This window comes from Mauremys mutica, chromosome 7, assembly GCF_020497125.1.
Source record: "Mauremys mutica isolate MM-2020 ecotype Southern chromosome 7, ASM2049712v1, whole genome shotgun sequence".
NCBI lineage: Eukaryota > Metazoa > Chordata > Testudines > Geoemydidae > Mauremys > Mauremys mutica.
In genome coordinates, this window is record NC_059078.1 from 112,237,995 (window position 1) to 112,251,640 (window position 13,646).

Sequence of the window (13,646 nt, forward strand, 5' to 3'; positions counted from 1 at the left end):
TGCACACGCTAATTCCTACCTGTGGTTAATTATCCACCTGCATTCACTCAAGGGCCTGCCTACAAATTAAAGTGCACCAACTCACTCTGAAATAGATTTTGATAGAAAGGAAGAGATTCAGTACAGCAGAGTTTTTAAAAACAACACAAATGACTTGGGGGGGAGAACTAGAAGTATAGCTGAATTGCTGAGGAAAGAGCTACACTTTCTTTGAGGAAAAAGTAGTAAATATGGTAAAAGAAATGAGACCTAGTTTGTTTAGGAGGAAGGGATCTGGAGATTAAAGCATTTTGTAGAAGTTGCCTGAATGATCATGAGTCACTTAATTAAGAAGAAAAATGGGAAGTGTACCCCAAACTTAAGTACAAAAATCTACTGCAACATTTTTGGACCTAGGAGATTTGCAATTAATCTAAATTAGACAAGCTTAGAACTTGTAGATATCTTAAGAATCTGTCCTGTGAGGTGTTTCATTTGCAGTTTAAGAGCATTGCTTCTTGTGCGCTACATAGTTACTGCATTAGGTGTTTCATCAGAAGGGTGTTAACCTGTGCCCATGCCTCAGTGACTTCAGTGGGTGTCTGCATGCACACAGCAATTCATAAGACTGGGAAGTAGAAGGCAAATTTTTTTTGCTTTCTGCTTTGCATATGTTCATAAGCTGGTGAAGTGGGTCTGTGGAGCTAAAATAAGTCTTGTGGGGGGTGGTCCTGCACTACTGATGTCAATGGGAGCAGTATTAGTTCTTAAGCACATTTTTCTCCTCTAAGTTCTATCTATTCTTAAGGTTTCAAGTGCAGTGGTTGCAACAAGAGAATCAAGTGTGAACTGAAAACAGACTGTAGTCTCATGACAACGGAGTGTGGGGTTCTCCTTTCTAAAAGGCCTTTGCTACTTCAAACTCTAAAGTAGATTCATTACCAGAGACCCAGAGGTCACTGGGGGCTAAAGCTAGTGCAGAGGGACCAGGCAGGTTATCTTGATCTCACACAGATCCCTTGGGATCTATTGGATTTGGCCTCAGTACCCTGACTCTCTCCTGGGGGGGGGGGGTCATAAGTCTTCTTCCTCTGAGATCCCTTCTGCAGGGTTTTCCACAGGAGGGGACAATCTGTTTTATGATTTTCACTGATCACTTGATTGAGCTTTCAAGCCTTACCACAGCTCTGAATGATTATTCTGTCCTGAACACCAATGTGAGCAGGAAAGGAAATAAGCCTTTGTTCCTCATCAGTACTAGTGAGCAAAAGCACAGGATAATTAAACCCAATAACAATGCAACTCCAAAATCATGAATACTGAAATGTCTCACCAAAAATCCTGTTTAAGTTTTAGTATTAAAGCAAACATCACTGTAACATAAAGATCATGGCTTTAACACTAGGCACTGACTGGCTAATTGCAGTAAAGAACCCTGATTTATTAATAGAAAGCCAATTTTAAATCTACACAAACTGTGAAATTTATCTAGATTCAGGTTAGCTTTAAAAAAATCCTTCCTGAGACAATATTGACTGAAATAGCTAAATATTGAAAACCTCTTGTCTGTGGCTATGGCTGCCCTTGATTTGAAGATGAAATACCATGTTACTAGCTGTCTTGTGGGCATCATCTTCAAGAAGATAAAGAACTGCTTTATTTACAACAAAATCTGTGTTGATGTGCCTTTTTTTATTACTGTTCAGCTTAGATCACCCTGTAGAAATACAGTTCATTCTGATCTTTTTCTCTGGTCTATACTTCTCTGGTCTTCTTAAACAAGTTACTGGACTATAAAGAGACTTCCCCTCAAAGCTCTAGTGTCTTATTTTCACCATTTTCCATTGATACTTATCTTTTTTATTTTTTCTAATAGCTTATTTTCAATGTTGCTGGTTATCCCTTTTCACAAGTTACTGTGTGATGTAGGAAAATAAGATTTAAAATATCTCAGTACACTTACTCATCCTATATATATATATATAGGTAGATAGATAGATATAGGATGAGTATGTATTTTTTCTTTCTGTAAAGAGAACCAGGGAAGCATAGAAGCAAAACCAAACTCTTCACAGAGTTCTTTGCATAGTGGCTTTAAAGACAAATATGCAGTGTGATCTTTACCTTTTGGGCTGTATGATCTCTGGGATGGGTATTGTCTATATTTTGCGTATTGAACAGCATATTACCAGAGCTTAATAAATATTGAGTAATAATACTGAGCAGACCTTAGTGTCAGTTTTCACACCTACTCTCTGATATACCATGCTTCTGTTGTAATAAATAATAATCATTCAGTATATATGCAGCAGTATTATGGGGTAATGATTATATAGCCAATATTTTCCTCTCAATTTACTTTTGGACTTGTTGTAAATTGTTGAAAGTATTTGTTCCATCAAAGTAATCATGCTCTCTCTCTTATCAGCTCATTCAGGCCCTGGTCAGGAGAGCACGTATACGCATACTTGACTAACTGAGCATGTCAATTATCCCACTGATTAGAAGTAAGATTTAGGCACTTGTACATTTGCAGTACTGGGGCCTCACACTGAGAGATTTAATAAAAATTAGTGTGTTGAGCACAGAATTCAGCAAAACTGGCAATATAAAAATGTGGTGATTATTAGCAGAAAATAACTAAAAAATGACTTTGCCACAGGAAAGAGACCTCATTTTATTCCCTCAATGCAACAAAATAAATCCTCTATTCTTTAGCTTCTGCAGAAAGGCAAGCCTGCTTCCTACTTTTTTGTGTCTGCTAGACACATCACTGGGAAACAATGCAAGGCCAGAAGTGGTGACACAGTCATTCATTTTTTCTTGGTAGGTAGACAGTGTTTTGCTGATTGTGTAACCCTGCTGTATACAGAAATAACAATAATACTCTGTAAACAGAGAATGACTTGTATCTTTTAAACCTTAGCAATCTCTCTCTTTTAACATCCTTTACCAGAAAAAATGCACTCTGATTGCAACGGGATGAAGAAATAGGCATGGTATAGTCTCCATAGTGGGAAGTTCTGAACAGAGGCAACAAGTTTGAAGGTATTAAAACTGTTCAATTAATCAACTAAATTATAAACAGTCCTTAGAGTTCATTAAAGGGAAAGAGTTCATCAAGTGGGTTAGACTCTGAATTTAGATTATGTAAAAAGAGGTTTTGGAAAATAAATTAATGTAATACTTAATGAGATTCTTAAGTGAAAACAGTATTTTCTGAGGTTCAGGTGTATATTGGAGTATCAGGTGTATATTGGTTGGGACATAATATTTTTTCCCTATGAAAATAGTTGCTGAAAACTGAAACATTTTCAGGTTTTTATTTAATTTATTTATTTATTTTGCCAGACCACCTCCCCATATTTGATATACATTTTTAACAGTGAAAGTAATTAATTAATCATTAAAACAATTTACTAATGCTTGTGATTCATTCTCCATCAATGGCAATTTTTAAATCAAGATTGGATGTTTTTCTAAAATATATGCTCGAGGGGAAATTCTATGGCCTGTGTTATACAGGAGGTCAGATTAGGTGATCACAATGGTCCTCAAGGCCCTTGAATCTGTGAATATATGAATCTAAGATTACTCACACAGTTAACTTGTAATTTCTTCATTTTTTTAAATCAAAGTCACTGTGTCCAAACAGTATAGAAACACTTCTATGAGTGCCTTGCAAAGCCAGAAAATCAGATGGAGCTCTTGACTGCAAGAGAATATCTAAGCATCTTTGGTGTTGATATAGATGAATAAAATTAACATGTAAGTGCTATTGATCATTGTAGGTAAGAATTGGCTATGTTTGGCGTGGAGGAGTGCTCCAAAAAATTGCTTTTTGGGCCCAAAAAATGGGTAAGGCCAGTTCTAAGTGCCCCGTCGGTAGTGCAGAGGTTCTAAAATGTCACCATGCCTAGAGTATGCATGTTTGGTGGTCAGGCACTACAATGAAAATAACCAGTTGATGGAGTCCTCTATCTTGTGCTTAAATTTACTGTGTTGTCTCCACATATCTCCAGTCAAGACTCCAGCCTCATGGACTGAAGGCAACCACTTTACCAAGTGAGCCAAAATGGAGGCTAGACTGCAAGGTGGTTAGATCAGTACACTGTGGTGAAAGTTACCCTTTGTAAATATCTTACACTTTGAAATGGGCCCAGACCAGAACTTGGAATGATTATTTATATTACATTAATATCTCAACTGTGGTAGGAGCTGTGCAGACATAATAAATTCAAACGCCTTTAGAATTTCAGGCAGTTTGGATCCAAAAGCTCAGATTCAACCCATCCCTGAGGATCTTGTCCTGGGCCTATGGAAAACTAGAAAAAAGGGGCCTGTCTTTCAGTTCAGGGAGCTGATCGAGTGTTCAGATCAATGCAAGTGAACACCGGTGTCTGCGATATACAGGGGGTCAGACTAAGTGCTCTAGTGGCCCCTTCTGGCTTTAAATTTTATGACTCTATATAGAGTCCCAGTAATTGCAGTAGGGCTGGTGTACATCCATCTGAAACAACATTTGAAAAGCTGTTCTCCTAGACTGCAACCCAAACTACTGGAGACCTCATGAGAACAGCCTACAAGAATGTGAAACAGAGTACAAGCTAACAGATTTATGTGGGCATAAACTTTATTTGGACATAAGTGGGTAAAAACCCCAAATTCTTCAGATGCATGGACTCCATGCATCTGAATAAGTGGGGTTTTTTTACCCACGAAAGCTTATGCCCAAATAAATCTGTTAGTCTTTAAGGTGCCACCAGACTGCTCGTTGTTTTTGTGGATACAGACTAACACAGCTACCCCTCTGATAGAGTACAAGCTCTGACTTGGATTCAGGCCCTAGCACTTAACTGACCTGGATTAAATCACCTCCATCTTGGCCTGTTCCTACTTATGGTTTCTGCCTGCTCACAGTGGTGGTGGAGAATTCCCCATCTTGGAGGCACTGGAATATCTCTGAACTGATTCATCCTGATGCCGGTGTATATTATTTGAAATGTTCTGCTGAATATTTTATACATATAACTGAGCTCATTTTTACAAGTAAGCTCTTTGTCCATCTATTGGGTTTTAAATATTTAATCAAATTATCTGAAACAAAGCAAAAGTCTATTTTAAGATGACATAGAGTTCACGTTAGCCTCAGGCTGAAGAAATTCAGAAAGCTGCCTAGGTTTTCAGACTTGTGCATTTTTTAACTGCATATTTCCCATTACCTTAATGGGAGTTTCATGACTTAAACTTCCTTTTTCCCCCCGGGCCAGGCCTTCAGAGTCAATTTGAAAATGGAAGGCTTTGAGTAAAATATTATTCACTCCTTAATAAAAAGGTAATAAACTGCTTAAGGTATACAACTTAATACTATATTTGATCTTCAATTGCCTTATTCTTAAAAGATATATAGAGGATGTTAAAACTCTGATTAGATCCAGATATAGTATTCATATCACATATTTGATAGGCAATTTGCATTTTTACCTCATAAAATAATTAATGATTTGGAAAGACTGACTTTTGAAGATAGATTAAAAACATCTACTGCCTGGGTAAATGGTGACCAAGGAGAAGGGGAAATGCAGTTGTCTTCATCTACCTGAGATGAAAAGAGAACGAAAGTTGAGGTCAGTGATAAGTTAGGGGAAGAAATAGCTAGCATAATACAAGGGATTACTTGGGTGAGCTAGGAGTAATTGAGTGAAATAAAACATCAATATTTTTAAAATAAACATTAGGAAAAAAATCCTAAACAGTGGAATCTTTCAGACTATAGAGCAGTCTCCCACGGAAAACAGTGGAACCGCCATACTGGTAAGGAGATGGATTACATTGGATAGTTTAAGTATTTTCCATCTCTAATTCCTATTATATTCTATAAAATGTATTACTTCTTCATTTTTTTAATAGCCTGCAATTTGTAGGTACATCCATTTGCTTTGTGCAAAGGTCCACATTTGCAAGTCCAAAAGAGATAATTGTATATGGGCCAAGGAGGCAAAATTACCCATTTAGCATGGTCAGTTGTGGGTTTTTGCCTGAGCACAGGAACATACTTATGCATCCAGTAAATACTGCAGGTGCTCATTGAATGCTATTGAAAAACTGCCCTTCAGAGTCTTGTGTGCTTTTTTCATTGTTGAAAATACCGTATAATATTACGGTAGTTTTTTGTCTACTTTTATCCAGCCATAATAACTTGAGACAATCTTGACCTGGTTCATACCTGATACAAATCGTCATCGTTCCATCAAACTCAATGGAGCTAAGCTAACTTTCTCCAGCTGAGGAGACTTGGCCCATTATTTACAATACCCTCCCACCTGAGAGGACCTTTGCCAGTCATGAAATCAAACAGGTAGGTATAAGGATTCTAGGTTGTACTTATATAGTCTTATATTCGTTCTAGTTTATTTGATGCAATTGATTTTTGTATTTACTGCAACAAGAAGCTGCTAGTAACCAGCAATATAATGTATTTGTGCCTTGAAACATATTCATTCTGTTAATACAGACTTCTGATCGGCAGGAACAGAATACATTTTTCTTTGGAAATGTGGTTAGAATTCAGTCACTTTTAAGAAGTAGTATGGAGACAATATTTGGACTACAGATTCCTTTGTTAAACATCACAAAACCTTTTTCGGTAAGGCGCTTACATCAACTTCTCCCCTCTCAACTTATTATAAAAGCACACAACCTCATAATTATCATCACTACCTAGGGTGACAGTTATACCCTAATTGCAACTTAATTAAACCTTGTATATTGTATCCCTGTGTGAATCTGATTATCCTAAGGATCAACTAAAGTTCAGACTAATCCAAAACAGTTTCACACTTCGGTGTGTTCACCAGGCTTCTGTTATCACTGTTACAGTTCCTAGTAAGTTGATACCTTTCTAAGTGTTATTAAAATCATATAAAATGTCTCCTAGTAAATATTCCTCCTCCTTGTTGCTGCTTTAAAAAACAATAATCAAATGAACACTTTTAAAAGATATGAATATGGGATTCTGCTGATTAGTCTATGAGATGAGCTTATTGAGGTAATATAATTGATTTTTAAGATTAATGAGATTAGTAACAATATTTCCATTCCCTTCAGTGGGAGCCAGGCCACAGTCCATAGCGTGATAGCCCATCGTCTATGGCAGTAAATAGCACTGCAGGATTTTGTGTGTCTGAGTGCAATTCTCCTGCTGCTGTATTTGATTCCAAATTACCTGGTATTTTACCCAGCTCAGAACTGCCTTTAAACTTCCACCAATGTTCCATTCTTGACCTGCCAGCAGGTACTCCTGTTGAACAACAGCAAATGTATCTTCTCCTTGTTCCATCCCACCTGCAGAGCTTCCCCCTCACATTCATCTCCCTCTTTCAGTAAGGGAGAATCCAAGACTGGGAAAATGTCTGATACTGCAACAGCAGTTGGCAGTTGCCAGTTTAGCAACAAGTAGAATAATGAGCTTCAGCACCCTACTCCAAGCTCCATAATAATCAAATGGAATAAATTCTGCCTATTGTTTCAATCTCTCACCTCAGGACAGGTGTGACTGTAAACTGCAGCAGACAAAAAGAATGAGACAAGAAGGATACCCATTAAGTATTTTATGTTCAGAATGTACTTCATGAAGTGTTACACTATGCACATTAGCAATCATTTGCATATAAATAGTTGATATAGTGAATATTTTTTTCTGTTGGGGTTCGTGGTTTGCTTGGTTATGATCATTCCGCTTCCTCGGTATATGTGGCTTCAAAGTTCTGAGCATGTAGTCCAGTCTTATTCACAGTGCAATGAGAGGTAACATGTCTTCTTTGCTTGACTACCCCGGTAGCAATAATAAGGATAACTTGTAACATGGTTGGACTGGCTGATTGGAGATTTTCTCAGAGCTCTGTTGTACAATTCCGAATAACTGAGGTGACGGTTAGACAGTTTCAGTCAATAAGAACATTTTTCAATATGTTTGTTGCAAATTAGATTAATGAGCTTGTCTTTCCTGCAGTTGTTGGCTTGTTGCAGATTCTTTCCCTTCATTTCCTTATTGGCAAGCACAGCGATGGTTCCCATTAAGGTTTCCCATAATTACCAGATAATGCAAAAACCTCTTTGTGATCTGATGTAAATCAGCCCTGTGTATTGGCAGTGTACAATTCCCTGCTACCACTGTAGCACATTCACTTTTCTGAGACTGTTGGGAATCTGATGTTTTGTAATAGGTCTGAGTGATTTTACTCTCTTAGTACTGACCCAACCATTACACCAATTGAATCGATTTCCCTATGTTAAGTTCTCCTCACACCTTCTATGGGCCATCTTAATTATCATTTCAAAAAGGTTTTTTTCCTCCTGCTGACGATAGCTCATCTCAATTGATTAGACTCTGCCTGTTGGTATGCATACTTCCACCTTTTCATGTTCTCTGTATGTATAAATATCCCCTGTCTGTGTGTTCCATTCTATGCATCCGAAGAAGTGAGCTGCAGCTCACGAAAGCTCATGCTAAAATAAATTTGTTAGTCTTTAAGGTGCCACAAGTACTCCTGTTCTTTTTGCGGATACAGACTAACACGGCTGCTACTCTGAAACATATCAGCTGTTTAGCAGAGCACAGCAATACTATATAATAGGCTAAGACAGGACATGGCCAAGAATACCATATCCAGTTGAAACTATAAAAGAATTTAGAAGCAGCAAAGAATCCTGTGGCACCTTATAGACTAACAGATGTTTTTGCAGCATGAGCTTTCGTGGGTGAATACCCACTGCTGCAAAAACATCTGTTAGTCTATAAGGTGCCACAGGATTCTTTGCTGCTTCTACAGAACCAGACTAACACGGCTACCCCTCTGATAAAAGAATTTAGGGTAGTCTAAGGTCACTACCCAAGTGGGAATTTGGCCAGCATAGATACCCATTCCCTTAAGATAACTTTTAACCTACAAAAAAGTGTTATGGGATATTTCTTAACTCTAAGTAATCAGACTTTTATGTTGATTATCTCATCTACATGAATTAAAAACTAACAATTCAATGCATCCTAACAGCATGATGTGTGCATAGGTTCAGAGTTGAGTCAGATGGAAGAATGACACCTACTCTGTTTAAATCTCCAGCATCTCCTCTAGCATTTCCTTAAAGTTCGTCCATCTATACTAGCTGAGCCAGATCCTGATTAGTTTCCAAGAACTAGCAGAACTGTAGCATTGGGTATGAAATGTACAGGTATATCCCTTTTTCTGAGCTATTTCTTCTACTTCTCAAGGAAAACATTGCAAATGTAAGAGCTGGAGGTTATACTCCAAGCCCTCTGTATGTGGAACTCCCATTGACATTGCTGTCAGCTCAATGCATGGAAAGCTTTCTGTGCCAGGTCTTGGGATCTTGTTTGTATAGTAGCTGCAGTTCTCTCTCTCTCTGTGTGTGTGTGTGTGTGTGTGTGTGTGAGTGAGAGAGAGAAATAGTAATGTAACTTATTTTGTATGACACCATTTATTCTTCTGAAAGGAAGCAACACAACTATGTCTACTATCACTATCCTCAATATTGGTTGACACAACCCACAAATTAACCTTTCCTATTTAAAGGAACCTCTAACCTTACCAACATACAAGCATGGTTGTATCCATGGAACCAAACTGAGAATTTTCTCCATGTTACATGTAAAATACCATTGAACTAGAATAAGAATGGTCTCCTTCAACTGAAAATCTTTGGTTTGCATTTAGGATAGAAAGATAAAAGCAAGACTCATTTCCTTTATCATCTTAATCTGGTATGCAGGTGTTCACAGACCTTTTTAGCTATGGATATTATGGATGTTTCTGTATCATAAATGTGTGTTTGCAGAAGAATCTGGTGTGTCAATCTAAAAAATAACAAATTTGATAGAACATTCCCATTCAGAAAGACACTTGTTTAAAACTGCTAGGTTTGAGTGGACCCTGTTTTACATTAAAATATAAATATAAATAATAAACCTATTGTAAACATTAAGCAACTCTGCTCTTTTTCTAGACAATTCTAGTAAACTTGAACCAACTTTCCTATGGAATTGATCAAGAGCAAATGCATTTCTTGATCAGGAAGCCTCTCTGAACAACTTTTATCAAGCTCTCTATCTGTGCAGAATATTGAAATTGGCTCCCAAATCTCCACTGTATTGCAGAAAACTGAAATAATTTACTAGACTAATGTCTTTGAAACTGAGAATGGCCTCCTTGATGAGATTCTGAATAAGGATAAGTAGTCATTGGCTAGTGCATGTGGAATGCACACATAAGACAACGAGGGGGCTATCCTCAGTTGTCATCAGACTAACCCCTGCTGCTTCACTTGGCTTCCAGGTGAAGGGACCCTTCAGTCTTTGGCATGTTATTTACAGCTTTTCCTGCCCATCACATTCATGGATCACATTTTAAATAGTTGTGTGGGTCAAATGCAGAGGCCACTTTGACTGCAAATTATAACTGAGCTAATTTAGATTAATAGATTTTAATGTAGGCTAAAAGGAACCACTATGATTACCTAGTCTGACCTCCTGCATAACACAGGCCGTAGAATGTCACTCACTAATCTCTGCAATGGAGGCAATTATTCTTGTTAGCTATTTGAGTGAATGACATCAAGCCAGTTACCTGAGGCTAAACAGAGCATATCTTTTAGAAAAGCAGCCAATCTGCATATATGTACTCCAAATCATGATGAATTGACCACTGTGATATCCCCCAGGGTGCAATCCTGTAACCCTGGGTTCCTCACATTGCTTTGCTGTTGTAGCTCCCAACCAGGGCTGCTCAAAAACAGCTCACCAGCATGCAGGTCACACCCTGAATGTGTGTGTATAACTACAGTTCTGAGCCTCACAGCCTGTCAGCAAAACTCCAGTCACACTTTGGCTTTCACCAGCCTCCGTTACTACTTACTCTCCCAAACTTGTGTCCTGCACTATTCAGCTCTCTCCTGGGTAATTTAGATATAACCTATCTGTTGCCCCTGTAAGGCGTCAACATGCAACAGTTTGCAACTTTAACTGGAGTTACCCAAACAGTTCAGTTTAGACACAACACTGAATTAGTTTTGATTAAAAAATAAAACAAGTTTATTTAACTACAAAGAGATTTTAAGTGAGTAGCAGTACAAAGTATTAAAGTCAGAAATGGTTACAAAAGAAATAAACATAACACTTTCTAGTAGCTAAAACTTTGTTCAAGGTAAAATCATTACCACATGTTCCCTGCAACAGGGCTGACCAAATTCTCAGGTCAGAATCTCCCCCAAAGTCAAAGAGCTGATTCCTTTGTCATCTTAGGTGAAAGAGAGAGAGACAGAGAGATTGGGAGAGATAACTTGGGCTGGTTTTGTCCCTCACTTTTATAGTCCAGTCACCCTTTGAAATGCATTTTCCTGAGAGTTACCCCTAGATAAAGTTCATTCAAGCTGTGTGGATGGGGCATGGAGTCTCGTGGTGAAAGAGGTTACATACTGTTTGCTAAAACGGAGATCAATTTGTTCCTGTCCCCTTTTGTTACCAAAGAATGGCCACTTAACAGGTAATTGCCAATCAACTTTGATGACACCTAGCTAGAGGTGTCAGCTTGTCCTTTATCCTTGAGAAACCAGTTTACCCACTACCTAGTCTTGTCTGATTAAACACATTGTAGTCATAATTTCAGCTTATGTTCATAACTCTTAATACATATTTCATACATTAGTTTTTAAATGATACCTCAAAAAGATTATTACAATAATGTGTAGTGTGTGAATAAATGGTGTGCTTTCGGTCACGCCCTCATTGTTTCCAATTTAATTTTTCTAACTTAAACCTCTACCCATTGGCTCTTGTTACGTCTTTGTCTACTAGATAAAGATCCCTTTAGTATTAGAGATATCTTCTCCATGTGTAAGTACTTTATAGCACACGATCAAGTTCTCTTAATCTTCTATGTAACATAAGAGCTGAGATAGTATGATGATTGGCGCTCTATTGATGCCTAAGAAAGATAAATGTATGTTGGTGAGCATGAGCCAACTTTTCTTTTACATGATCTATGCCCTTTCTGCTGTATTTCCAGACCTTGCTGGATATAATTCAACATATTATCATTTAGGATAGAAGATTCATGGCAGCTTATGTAGGAGAAAAAGCCTTTCATGAACATATTGCTGGCAATCAAGCATATGGTTTGTCAGAATCAGCCAGGAGTTCAAATTTCATAGTTCCTTCCAAAACTGATCTAAGACCATTTGTTGATCAACAATTAGAATCTGCATGGGATTTGGAGATTTGTACGCATTTTATACTGACTGGAACACTGCCTAACTGCAAGGAGTGCTATTGTTATGCCTTTATAGTGCAAAATGTTGTACAGGGCTTTACTCTTTTGCAAAAATATCATTCCCTAAAGGGTGACATATTTTAATAACATCATTAAGGCTTTGACTAAAAATTAGAACTAATGGCTGTGAATTCTGTGCCTTTGCCATATAAGAATGTCCCTCTATAGAGTGAAAGTTGCTCTAACCTATGCAATTCTGATGGGAGGAAGGGCTTGTGAATAATATTATTAATATCAGCTTTGCAGGTTAACTGGAGAAATAGAGCATGTCTGTCAAATTTAATATACAAGCTAAAAATAAATTATTAACAATGTTTCTTTACAAAAGACACTCTGCTAATGAAAAATAGAAATTGCTTGCGTGGGACATCGAAGACATAACAGTGAATGCAGAAACAAAAACACTTCTTTGTAGGAATGCTAGAATGAAACTCTGTACGAAACTCTGCTGCCTTGGTTCATAGGGTTTGATGTGGAGCTTATTTTGGTGGATCCATAATCCCTTGAGTACCCCCTTTGAATCTTTGAACACAACATAAGACTCCATTGAAATACCTGGATTTTGCTTGGCTTTGGTGAAACACAACAAACTGACTCAGCTCCTCTTAAAACCTGGACCATGTTTGCTTGAAAGTTTAGGAAACTAGGAAACCAGCATAGGAAAGCACTGGATCCATACACCATTGAACTCTGGAGTTGTTTGAAATCCTAGTTTGGATCCAAATTTTGCAAATGACTCTCCTCTTTCTAATGGACTGACTCAAAACCCCAGATCTAGATGTCTCTGAATGATGGGATATTTGAAACTCTGACACAAATTCCACAAGTGTTTTGATGACCTAGGGATGAATTTTACGTTTGTAGTGAAAGTCCAAGCCAAGTTTAGAGAATAACGTAAGAAAGGTGTGTGAACTCATTGGCCTCCAGAAGTATAATAGTCACTGGAGGAATAAAAAGTGCTGAAAGAATAATACAACGTACACAACTCTTTGAGACAATGAGCCACATTTTTTTGTCTTAGTTATACTAGTTGAAGTCAATGCCTTTAAAATCAGTGAGCTTATACCAGGCATGAATTTGGCTCTCCGTGCTTAAAAACCAGAAGGAAAAAAAAATCAATGTCCAATATAAATGTGTAATTACTATGAGGTCTGTAGGAACCACTTCTAGATGAAGAAAAAAATCTTGCCGTAGCTCCCATTTTCTCAGCCAAAAGAAAGCTTCCCATTATATCAGCTCACCTAGTAGCACTAGGATCCCAGCACAAGACATTGCTTTCATGAGCTTAGGGCTTGATCCACCGCACTAACCGCACACACACCC